This window comes from Pongo pygmaeus, chromosome 23 (genome assembly GCF_028885625.2).
Source record: "Pongo pygmaeus isolate AG05252 chromosome 23, NHGRI_mPonPyg2-v2.0_pri, whole genome shotgun sequence".
Lineage (NCBI taxonomy): Eukaryota > Metazoa > Chordata > Mammalia > Primates > Hominidae > Pongo > Pongo pygmaeus.
Window position 1 is genome coordinate 28,426,663 of NC_085931.1, and position 12,310 is coordinate 28,438,972.

The 12,310-nt window shown below is 51.4% G+C and overlaps 1 protein-coding gene across 13 annotated transcripts in view; it reads right to left on the bottom strand.

Annotated features, from left to right (window-relative positions):
• MICAL3 (microtubule associated monooxygenase, calponin and LIM domain containing 3) overlaps nt 1-12,310 on the bottom strand; it is a 234,570-nt gene that overhangs the window by 202,132 nt on the left and 20,128 nt on the right. For 7 of the 13 annotated variants that reach the window (XM_063662758.1, XM_063662756.1, XM_063662757.1 and 4 more), the window contains exon 1: nt 9,430-9,725. The exons of 1 other annotated variant lie outside the window; for it this stretch is intronic. The gene's annotated coding sequence lies outside the window, so the exon portion shown is untranslated. Of the gene's footprint in view, nt 1-9,429; nt 9,729-12,310 lie in introns of those variants that run through there. 5 more of the 13 variants (XM_063662760.1, XM_063662759.1, XM_063662754.1 and 2 more) reach the window with 4 other exon arrangements.

The window sequence follows — 12,310 nt, forward strand, 5'->3', positions numbered from 1 at the left end:
AAGAAGAATATTTTACTAGTTAGCATAAACTTGCTTAGCACTCTATGTCCAGGGCTTCCTGGCCAGTTAAATCCAGGTTACTGCACTTGCATGGCTGACAATGCATCTAACCCCTTAGAAATATCAACCTCTTGCAGACACAGGCTGTCTTACCACGTGGCACTTACATACAACAGGTGATCAATAAATGTGCTGAAAAAAGTCAGTGTGTAAAGGATTCCTAAAGTAGGAATCCCCCCTGCTCCCTGGCTCCCTGAGGGTGGTTGAGGCCCAGGGGCTTGTTTGTGACCCCACCCTCCGCTAGGGCCTAGCACGGTGCTCACTACACCCGGAGGGCGGATTCAAGCTGCCACCTGTGAATTTTTTCCCTGCCTCATACTGTCTTTTCCCGCCCCATTCCTCTTCCTTTTGCTCCCTGAACATTTATCTCATGGGATTTGGAGTCATTAGCTATGCAAATTACTGGGTTTATGGCCCTTTACCTCACTGGAACAGCTTCCCTGCTGTAAAATGGGGTGAAACGACCCTACCTGAAGACTAGAAATGATGTGTGTGCAGTCTGGCCACGGTAAGGCGAAGCAATCACTGTCATGACTTTCTTATATAATTGTCCACAGGCCCCACTGTCTAAAGGAACTTAGAATACCAAAAGCAGAAAGTTTATTTGTTTTTCTTACCCCTGGCAAGGGTGGTTTTGAGAAAGCCTATCTGTTTTGGAAAGAAACTGACCCAAGCCCATGTCACTAGTTAAAATATTTCCTTTTTCCTTTTTCACAGGGAAATGAATGACTCTGACTAGTCATGGCCAAACTGGGTAAAAGGTTCTGTTCCATAAGTTCATGTGCCAATTATACACAGTGATTAGGATTCCCAAATGGCTCTTTTTTTTTTTTTAATTTTACTTTAAGTCCGGGATACATGTGCAGAACGTGCAGGTTTGTTACATAGGTATACGTGTGCCATGGTGGTTTGCTGCACCTGTCAACCTGTCATCTAGGTTTGAAGCCCCACATGCATTAGGTATTTGTCCTAATGCTGTCCCTCCCCTTGCCTTCCTCCACCCCCGGCCCAGCTCATTCTCTTAAAAGAATCATCATAAAGGAGTTCAGCTGGGGCAATAATGGATCTGCTTGGGTTCCACAACTTGGGAATCAGAAGGAAGGGAAGGGCTTCCTCACCTTTTCCAGGAGCAGGGCTGCCCTCAGCACTCTCTGGATCCCAAGGCACAGTCCCCAGGTCCCTGAACACACAGTGTCCTAAGTTCCCCACTGGGAAGCCCCCCTGTGCCCCCGCTCTCCTCCCAGTGCTTTAGAATTACCTCCTGACTCTGCCCCCTGAGAAACAGGCCAGGAATATTTCAAGGAATATGCCAACTAACCTCAATGCACCTCTCCCAGCACTTCAGAGAGATAACTCAAGAGTGAAGAGAGGGAAATATGGAGGAGGGGTCTGAAGACAGGAAGGGGTGACCCCCCAGGACGGAGGTAACCCCGTGGAATATGTCCAAGTCAGTTGCCCTCAACTGGTCTGTGACAGCACAAGTCCAAAACCCAATGCTTTCATCTAAATCCTGATGCCACCACTTTTTTTAGTCCTCTGTGCCCCATTTCCTAGTGTGAAAAGCAGGAATCATAACAGCACCCAGTCTGTCTGCTGTGGTGAGGACTGAGTGCGTTAAGACATGTGGGCACTCAGGACACAGCGTGGCATGGCCAACGGTCTCTAAGCGTCTCTGATGCTGCCATCGCTGCTGTGCTCATCAGCGCCAGGTGTTCTCCCACCCCTGTCCCTGTCCCATCACAGCCTGACAATTCTTAGCCACAACAAGGAGCTTTGTTGGTGGAGGAGGGAGGAATATGGCTAGAACCTTTGTAAGCTGACTTTCTATAGGCTGGGGACAGTCCACGCTAAAGGGCAGCTGCCATTCCCCTGGGGGCTCCAGGTGCCAGGAGTGAGCACTCGGCATCTTCCCCCTGACCAAGCTGCTCCTCCTCTTTTGGCTTCCAACACTGGCACTGGCCTCCCGGGACCCATACCACCTCCAGACTTCAACTGGCAACAGAAAACAGACAGGGGGCTGGGTGCAATGGGGTGCCTGTAATCCCAGCACTTTGGGGGATCACTTGAGCCCAGCAGTTCAAGACCAGACTGGGCAACACAGAGAGAGCTTGTCTCTCCACAAAATTTAAAAATTAGTCGGGTGTGGTGGTGTGGGCCTGTAGTCCCAGCTACTCAGGAGGCTGAGGCTGGGGGATGGCCTGGGCCCGGGAGGTCAAGGCTGCAGTGAGCCGAGATCACGCCACTCTAGCCGGGGCCACAGAGCAAGACCCTGTCTCAAAAAAAGAAAAAAAAGAAGCATGGGCAGGAGAGAAGCCTGGGACCCACTAAGGTTTCATTTCGCCTTTACACAGGAAAAGTCAATAAAAGCTACTAGTTAACCACGTGGCTGTGCTGTCCATCCCTCTCCTGCCAGAGTTAACCAGACCGAATCTCCTGCCAGAGTTCACCAGACCGAATCTCCTGCCAGAGTTAACCAGACCGAATCTCCTGCCAGAGTTCACCAGACCGAATCTCCTGCCAGAGTTCACCAGACCGAATCTCCCGCCAGAGTTCACCAGACCGAATCTCCCGCCAGAGTTCACCAGACCGAATCTCCCGCCAGAGTTCACCAGACCGAATCTCCCGCCAGAGTTCACCAGACCGAATCTCCCGCCAGAGTTCACCAGACCGAATCTCCCGCCAGAGTTCACCAGACCGAATCTCCCGCCAGAGTTCACCAGACCGAATCTCCTGCCAGAGTTCACCAGACCGAATCTCCTGCCAGAGTTCACCAGACCGAATCTCCTGCCAGAGTTAACCAGACCGAATCTCCTGCCAGAGTTAACCAGACCGAATCTCCTGCCAGAGTTAACCAGACCGAATCTCCCGCCAGAGTTCACCAGACCGAATCTCCCGCCAGAGTTCACCAGACCGAATCTCCCGCCAGAGTTCACCAGACCGAATCTCCTGCCAGAGTTAACCAGACTGAATCCTTCAGCAGATATACAATTCAACAGACACCTGCAGATGTGCCTAATGCAGGAAGACTCCTCACTAGATTCCCTCACACATAACACACGTGCACTCTGAGCTGGGCGCTACAGAGACAGGGCCTAACAGAACACGAAAAAGATACTGTTGTCCTTGCCAAGGTACTCACTACTTAGCAGAAGCTCTTGCCCTTCCGCTTCCACCTTTCATCAAGGTATAAGCCAACAGTCTCGCTTCCTCTCTCTTCTTTAATCTGATTTCTGTCTTCCCTTTCTTTTTTAAGAGACAGGTTCTCACTCTGTCACCCAGGCTGGAATGCAGTGGCGTGATTATAGGTCACTGCAGCCTCAAACTCCTGGCTTCAAGTGATCCTCCCACCTCAGCCTTCTGAGCAGCTGTGACTATAGGTGTATGCCACCGTGCCCGGCTAATTATTTTTGTAGAGGCAGGGTCTCACTATGTTGCGAAGGCTGGTCTCAAACTCCTGGCCTCAAGCAACACTCCTACCTCGGCCCAGCCTCTCAAAGTGCTGGGATTACAGACGTGAGCCATTGCACCCAGCCTTCTCTTTCTTTTAATTTTTTTTTTTTTTTTTTTTTTTTGAGACTGTACGGTCTTGCTCTGTCACCAAGGCTGGAATGCAGTGGTGCGATCTCCGCTCACTGCAGCCTTGGCCTCCCAGGCTCAAATGATCCACCTGCCTCATCCTCCTGAGTAGCTGGGAATACAAGTGTGCAACACCCACACCTGGCTATTTTTTGTAGAGACAGAGTTTCACCATGTTGGCCAAGCTGGTCTGGCACTCCTGACCTCAGGTGATCTGCCCACCTCGGCCTCTCAAAGGGCTGGGATTACAGGCGTGAGCCACCACACCTGGCCTCTTTTCTTTTTTAAAACTGCGGCAATCATCTCTCCTCTGTTGAACTCACCAATGAGAAAAAGTCAATGGGGCCAGGCATGGTGGCTCACACCTGTAATCCCAGCACTTTGAGAGGCTGAGGCGGGCAAATTGTTCGAGCCCAGGAGCTCTAGACCAGCCTGGGCAATGTGGCAAAACCCCATCTCTACAAAAAATTTTAAAAATTAGCCAGGCTTGGTGGTGCACGACTGTAGTCTCAGCTACTCAGGCGGTCAAGGTTGCAGTGAACCATGATCGCGCCACTGCACTCCAGCCTAGGTGGCAGAGTGAGATGCCGTCTCGATTTAAAAAAAAAAAAAAGGCTGGGCGTGGTGGCTCACACCTGTAATCCCAACACTTTGGGAGGCCGAGGCCAGTGGATCACAAGGTCAGGAGATCAAGACCATCCTGGCTAACACGGTGAAACCCCGTCTCTACTAAAAAAAAATACAGAAAATTAGCCGGGCGTGGTGGCAGGTGCCTTAGTCCCAGCTACTCGGGAGGCTGAGGCAGGAGAATGGCGTGAACCCGGGAGGCGGAGCTTGCAGTGAGCTGAGGTCGCGTCACTGCACTCTAGCCTGGGCCACAGAGCGAGACTCCGTCTCAGAAAAAAAAAAAAAAATGCAATCAACTGCAAGGCTTGGGGTGACAGTTTCCTGGTCATTCCTCCCAGTTTTTTCGTGTCTTTATAGCTAGAGATGACTAAAGCCCACCTCTAAGAAAACAGCAAGTCACGTACAACCGAAGCCCATGGGGGCAGGATGCTGTTCTCTCCACTGGGGCAACCCAAGCACCTGAGTGTCTGACACCACCCATCACCCAGGGGATCCGAGCTGAATTCTGAAGACTGGAACCAAAGATGACAGAGTGCATGGCTGGAGAGAGGGGGAAGTCCACAGAGTTTAGGTAAATTTCTCAACCACATTTCCACCATGCCCACAATGTACTGCATTAAAGTACACTGGAAGCTAAAGACCAAAAAGGAATCAGATTTTCAATTTTGCCACCTAAAGTAGAAACTGAGAGCCTTATTTACCACACAGATTTTAGCCCAAGTGCCATGCCTCCAGTTTCACAATTTCACCAGCAGCTTAAGCAAGATGGCCTGGACACTCAAGATGGCCTCTGGGTCAGAGTATCACTAATTTCCTCTGTTCACAAACCACTTTGATTCTCTTTGTCCCTAATCTCCCCATCTAGTTTTTTTTTTTTTTTTTTTTTTGAGACAGAGTCTTGCTCTGTTACCCAGGCTGGAGTGCAGTGGTGAGATCTCAGCTCACTGCAACCTTGGCCTCCTGAGCTCAGGCAATCCTCCCACCTCAGCCTCCAGAGTAGCTGGGACCACAGGTGCACACCACCACACCCGGCTAATTTTTGTACTTTTTGTAGAGATGAGGTTTAGCTATGTTTCCCAGGCTGCTCTCAAACTACTGGGCTCAAGCAACCTGCCCACCTCAACCTCCCAAAGTGCTGAGATTACAGGCGTGAGCCACTGTGCCCAGCCCATCTGATCTTAAATACTTCATTCTCTGCAAATGCAGATGTTTTCTCAGCTCTGATTATTTTTTCTAAAGTAATGACCCTCCACCTGGCTAGATGAATGCCTCTAGCAGAGGAAAAGGCCAGGGTGTGCAAACTGTACTGCAACAGAACATAAAGCCCGTCCAGCCCCACCTCCCATCAGACCTGGGGTGGTGGCAGTAGCAGGCGTTGGGGCTCTCAGGCCTGCCCATTAGTCATCCCTAAGGCCCGTTAGGAGAAGCACACATTCTGGAATCAGAAAGCCCAGGATTGAGCCCAGCCCTGCTTTTGGACAAGGCTTTGTCACTCACTGTCACTCCCTCGACCTAGGACCTCACAAAACCTTGTCATCTGTAAAACTGGGGATAATAAGTTCTACCTTGAATGTTTTTGAGTCTATGCAGCACCTCGCACAGATTCCTGCAGATAAACACTCAATAAATGTTAACTATCATCCACTATCTAGTCATCAGAAAAGCACAATGATCTGGTATCTTTAAGTCCTTCCGCTTCCAAAAAAAAAAGAAAAGAAAAGAAAAAAGAAAAAGATGTGTGGATTTTTCCCCCTAAAGGTCTCAGTGAAGTGAAACTTAAGAAGGAAAATCTAGGCCGGGTGTGGTGGCTCATGCCTGTAATCTCAGCACTTTGGAAGGCCAAGGAGGGTGAATCACCTGAGGTCAGGAGTTCGAGACCAGCCTGACCAACATGGTGAAACCCTCTCTCTACTAAAAAATACAAAAAATTAGCCGGGTGTGGTGGCAGGTGCCTGTAGTCCCAGCTAACTGAGAGGCTGAGGCAGAAGAATCGCTCGAACCCAGGAGGCAGAGTGCATGAGCCAAGACTGCGCCATTGCACTCCAGACTGGGCGTGACAGAGCGAGAGACTCCGTCTCAAAAAAAAAAAAAAAAGAAAAACCCAACTCAAATCCCAGTTCAGGGACCAACTCACTTGCAACTTAAAGCAAATCATGTCATCTCCATCTCTTTGCCTATAAAATGGGAATAATAGACCCTATTAAACTTTAACGACTTCAGAGACGAGTAAGAATCAATGAAATAACAGGTCATGAAAAAGTTTTCACTTCCTCAAGTAAAAAGCAACAAGTAGTAAATCCAGAGCATAATAATAATAATAATAATAACAACAATTTTTTTTTTTTTTTTTGAGATGAAGTCTTGCTCTGTAGCCCAGGCTGAAGAGCAGTGGCGTGATCTCAGCTCACTGCAACCTCCACCTCCTGATTCCTGGTTAAGCAGGTTAAGCAATTCTCCTGCCTCAGCCTCCCCAGTAGCTGGGATTACAGGCACGCACCACCACGCCCAGCTGGTATTTTTAGTACAAACGGGGTTTCACCACGTTGGCCAGGCTGGTCTTGAACTCCTGACCTCGTGATCCGCCCGCCTGGCCTCCCAAAGTGCTGGGATTACAGGTGTGAGCCATCGTGCAGGGCTCAGAGCATAATTATTATTAAAATGCCAGACCCCATAATATTATGGAATATAAATAAGCCAATGATGGCCCTTACTTTTTCTAGAACATTAGGTTTGATGGCCTTTTCGTCTGTTCACATGGAACCTGCTACAAGACAGAGGAGGCAAATGGCTGCTCCTAGCAGATCCCAGTTCAGAGGCACGGCCCAGCAAAGCTAGCACTCTGCCAATGGTCAGGCTTCGACCATCCTGGGCCACTTCTCAGATGCCAGGGCCAGGAGAAATTAGGTAATTCATCTGGTTCCACCTGGACATGTGAAACCAACGACAACCAGAATCCTCACCTGCAGGACTACTCGACAGACGCAGGAAAGGGTCCACTTTGACCCTCTGCTCTTCTGTACTGAATGGTGTACCACTCTTCCAGGGCATGCGCCATCCTTCCTTTAAAGTGCAACACATGATTCAGGAGGAAGAGCTCAATTTTTCTTATTTTTATTTCTAGGTCCAAGACGTGAGTTTCATTTTTAATCTACCACGGAAATGTCTGGAGAGCTGGAAGTTTGAGTGGGAGGAGGAATGGGGGGGACCTCATCTCCCTAATTTAAACACGGAGCATGCAACCAAAACTGCATCCAATATCATCATCTCCAGGTCTCTCAAACCCAAGGAAGAGAGGAAAGATTTACTTTTATGTTTATTGAACATCTGCTATGTGCCAACGACTGTGCTAAGTTCTTCACACACATTATTTCCGAAGCCCATTTCCTCTTCCACGCCTAGTAACACCATGGAATAACCACCACAACAGGAGCATCTCAGGTGGGGGTTTGGGGGGAAGAATTACAATATGCAGTCAAGTTTAAGACGTTTCAAATGTGAGCGTTGTAAACACAAATAAACAGCCTTGACTAAGGAACCAGGTCTAAGTTCTGAAGCATCCTTTACAGGAGGAACACACAAACCATGTCCTTCCTATAATAATGAAGTTAAGTCATGCTGTTGAATACACTATAAAAAAGATTTAAAACTTCTAAACCTGGAGCACAAGAAAAACTCACTATAGGACTCGAACAATCTGGGGCTGGATTTCTGACCTGAGAAGTACATCTGGCAATCAAATATGGAATGAACGGCACCCCCTGAGAGGGCTGCAGAGATGTGCTCACAGGAGAAGGTAACCACAACGAACTGGCCTGTGTGCGCCCAGGTAAACAGAAGGCGGAGCTTTCCCGCAGGCGGCAGCGACTGTAGGAAGATGTCTTTCTCAGCTTAAAACCTAGTTCATCCTCATCCCTGGGGTACGACGACTGTCTATGGAGCAAAGTGTCAGATGGGACCAAATACACATTAGTGGCCTGATATTCAAATGTCATCCTCTCCATGCACATCCCACTAAAAAGAAGCTTAGGGGGGAAAAAAAAAAAGCTGTCCACCTGTCCACAGTTGACCTTCATTCCTCTGCATCAACCCGTTTCACATATATCACAATTAACATCTGCATTAAACACCATTAAAAGAACACAAATGTGGTTTGAACTCTTGGACATACTTTCTCTGCATTCAGAGTCAGAAAACCAGCCAAGATATGGGGCTGGTCCCCGCCCCTTAACGGGATGCGGCACAGAGGCCTTGCCTGAGGGGCCTGCCAGACCCCTTCTTCCCCGCAAACCACTGAGCAAGTGGGGTGGCGGCTCACCAGTGCCCCATGCCAGGCGGAGGATCTCGCTGCGGCTGGCTTTCTGCTAGGCCAAGCAAGCCCGGCTCCGTGTAGGGCTCCTCAAGGTGGTTTCTAAGCCGGGAATTTCCAATGTGCCCCGGAGACCACAAAAAGCGCGGTCCCCTCGGAAGGCAGCTAGGGAAGGGGCGTCACTGAGACCAGAGGCGAAGGCGGCTGCGATCGCCCGGCCGCGCCCACAGCCACCACGAACGGAAAGGCGCGCCGGGGTCCTCTCGGCCACCTACCTGCCAGGGTCGCAGGAGCCCACGCTTGGCGCATGCCAGCTCCAGGCCGGGGCAGCGGGACGGGGAGGCCCCGAGGGCCAGGCCGCGGAGGCAGGACCCGGCGGAGCCTCGGCCCGGAGCCTGCGGACTCCGGTAAAGACAGAGACCTCCCCCGCCCCAAAAAGCACCCCCCGCACCCAGAGCCGGGCTAAGCCCCCTCCCTCCGCCTCCCGCCTGAAGCGGGCAGCCTCCCCGCGCTTCCCCGCGCCAGCTGCCCCGGAACTCGGGACCAGCTGGCGCACCTGGCCGCGCATCCTCCGGCGGGAGGTGACCACACGGGAACGCGGGGCGGGGGCTTCCTCGCGGCCCGCCGGCCGGGCGCAGGGCTATAAGCGCAGCCGGAAGGAGGCGCCCGCGCCGCGGCGGGTCCCGGCTTCGGCGCTGCCCGGGCGGGAGGCTCGGCGCGCGTCCGCTCGCGGGGCCACCCGCTCCAGAGCCGCCCGCCGGGACCAGCCCGGGGCCCGAGACCCCGAGCTCGGGCGCGAGCAGGATGCGGCTCCCCGGGGGCGGTTGGCGCGGATCGGAGTCCCGAAGCCCCGTCCTTACCTCTGCCTCATGCTGCGGTGTCCCTCGGCGCCGGCGTCGCTGTGGCCGGCCGGTGCCGCCCTGTCCCGCAGCCCGAGCGTCCGGCGCGGTAAGCAGCAGCCGGAGAAGCGGCGCAGCCGGGGGATGGGCGGGCACATGGAAGGGCGGGGGTTGTGGCCCTCGGGCCGGACCACAGGACCCCAGCCTCGGGGGCGAGATATCTCAGTGCACCTCGAAAACTGGCACGCGGCCCCCGTCCTCAGGGACTCCATTGCTACCTGCACGCTCAGTCTTGCCAGAATCTCACGGGATATGTGCAAAAGGCAAAGAAATAAGCTGTCGCCACGCCCTTCGTTCTCTCCGTCCCCCCGCAGGGTCCATATGGTACATTCCTCAAAGCCCAACGGGAGACGGGAAAGAGCTGATTGGTTGGGAATCTTGGAAGGGGCGAGAAGCCACATGAAGTGGCCAATGGAGAAACCCGGTGGGCATATCAAAGCCTGCCAGCGGAGAGAAGAGAGGACGTATTTAAAGGGGACTTGTTGGCCGGGCGCGGTGGCTAACGCCTGTAATCCCAACACTTTGGGGAGCCGAGGCATGCAGATCACTTGAGGTCAAGAGTTCAAGACCAGCTGGGCCAACATGATGAAACCCTGTCTCTACTGAAAATACAAAAATTAGCCGGGCGTGGTTGCACGGGCCTGTAGTCCCAGCTACTCTGGAGGCTGAGGCAGGAGAATCACTTGAACCCGGGAGGCGGAAGTTGCAGTGAGCCGAGATGGTGCCACTGCACTCCAGCTTGGGCAACAGAGCGAGACTCCATCTAAAGAAAGAAAAAATAATAATAAAGGAGACTTGTTTGTTGCTCTTAGTTGCCGCAAAATGAAACTAGGATTTTCATTCTAGTTGGGAAGCAAAGAGGTTAGGGGGAATTTCAAATTTTTGGAGGAGGGCGCTAAGAGAAAATATAGAGCAGAGGCCGGGCGCGGTGGCACACGCCTGTAATCCCAGCACTTTGGGAGGGAGGCCGAGGCGAGCAGATCACAAGGTCAGGAGCTCGAGGCCAGCCTGACCAACATGGTGAAACCCCGTCTCTACTAAAAATACAAAAAATAGCCAGGCATGGTGGTGCGCGTCTGTAATCTCAGCTACTTAGGAGGCTGAGGCAGGAGAATCGCTTGAACCCAGGAGGCGGAGGTTGAACTGAGCCCAGATCGTGCCATTGCATTCCAGCCTGGACAACAGAGTGAGCCTCTGTCTAAAAAAAAGAAAACGAAAATATAGAGCGAATTGAACCAAATATATCTTGTATGACCTTGAGCAGGTAAGTACAACCCTCGGCCTCAGTTTCATCATCTGGTCCACTGAGGATACTGGACTGCACTTGGTGTCTGATGGCCTTCACACACTTTGTGTGTGATCCTATCATCCTTTGCACAGGAATAGCAATACCTGCAAATATTCTTCAACTTTGGGCATTATCCACCATCTTAAAGAACTTTAGGCTGGGCGCGGTGGCTCACGCCTGGAATCCCAGCACTTTGGGAGGCCAAGGCAGGCAGATCACGAGGTCAGGAGATCGAGACCATCCTGGCTAACACGGTGAAACCCCATCTCTACTAAAAATACAAAAACAAAATTAGCTGGGTGTGGTGGTGGGCGCCTGTAGTCCCAGCTACGCGGGAGGCTGAGGCAGGAGAATGGTGTGCACTCAGGAAGCGGAGCTTTCAGTGAGCCAAGATCGCACCACTGCACTCCAGCCTGGGCAACAGAGCAAGACTCCGTCTCAAAAAAAAAAAAAAAAAATTTAGTTGAAAGTCGATAGACTTTCTGACACCTACTTTCAGCAACAGTATCAAACCCACCTTTGGTAAAGACGAATCCCGTCTTCTTTCTGGGTCCCTCATCTCTTAGAGAAGAATATTCTTCTTATGTGTGGGGCCCTCCACCTCCAAGTAGCTCCTAATTTCTACTTCTCCAAGAAGCACCCCTTTCTCTTCCTTCTCCCTTCCTTCTCATAATCAGACAAAGCTTCGATTAATAATTCATTCACCCAATGAGCTGTCCACAATTCCTGCCTTCAGCAACAAACCCCACTGCTCACCCCTCCCTAGAGCTGTGAAAGTGCTCATCCCTAACTCAGTCTGTGACAACCATTCAACCACACATGGCCAATTGTGCTTTCATCCACACTACAAGCCAAATTTCAGACTTTCTAACCACTCCTTGGGGTCTGCTTTGTTTTAGAGTTTTACACCAGCCTGCTAGGCTTACAATTTGGCTACCAAGCTTCAGCTCCATCTTCTTTATTTCAGAACTTTTCAACCTCCCAACAGCTGGTCACCCCCACCGCCACTCAACCAGCTTCCAGTCGTGTAGGGAGTCTGGGATACCCTTTCTTTTTTTTTTTTTGAAATGGAGTCTCGCTCTGTTGCAAGTCTGAAGTGCAGTGGTGCGATCTCAGCTCACTGCAACCTCCGCCTCCCGGGTTCAAGTGATTCTCCTGCCTCAGCCTCCCAAGTAGCTGGGACCACAGATGCCTGCCACCACACCCGGCTAATTTTTGTATTTTTAGTAGAGACAGGGTTTCACCATGTTGGCCAGGATGGTCTTGATCTCCTGACCTCGTGATGTGCCTGCCTTGGCCTCCCAAAGTGCTGGGATTACAGGCATGAGCCACTGCGCCTGGTCCCTGGGATAGCCTTTCTAATAGCTTCAGATAACTCATCTTCCAACTATAATCCAAACAGCTCTGGAAAGTGCATCCCTCCATGAAGCCTTCCAGATTGATTGCCAGAAGCTGCTAGCTTACAGAGCTCTCATTTCTACTCTGTGCCTTGCCATAACCCAACTGTCCATGCTCTCTACCCCAATACACATTTCTTTTTTTTTTTTCTTTTGA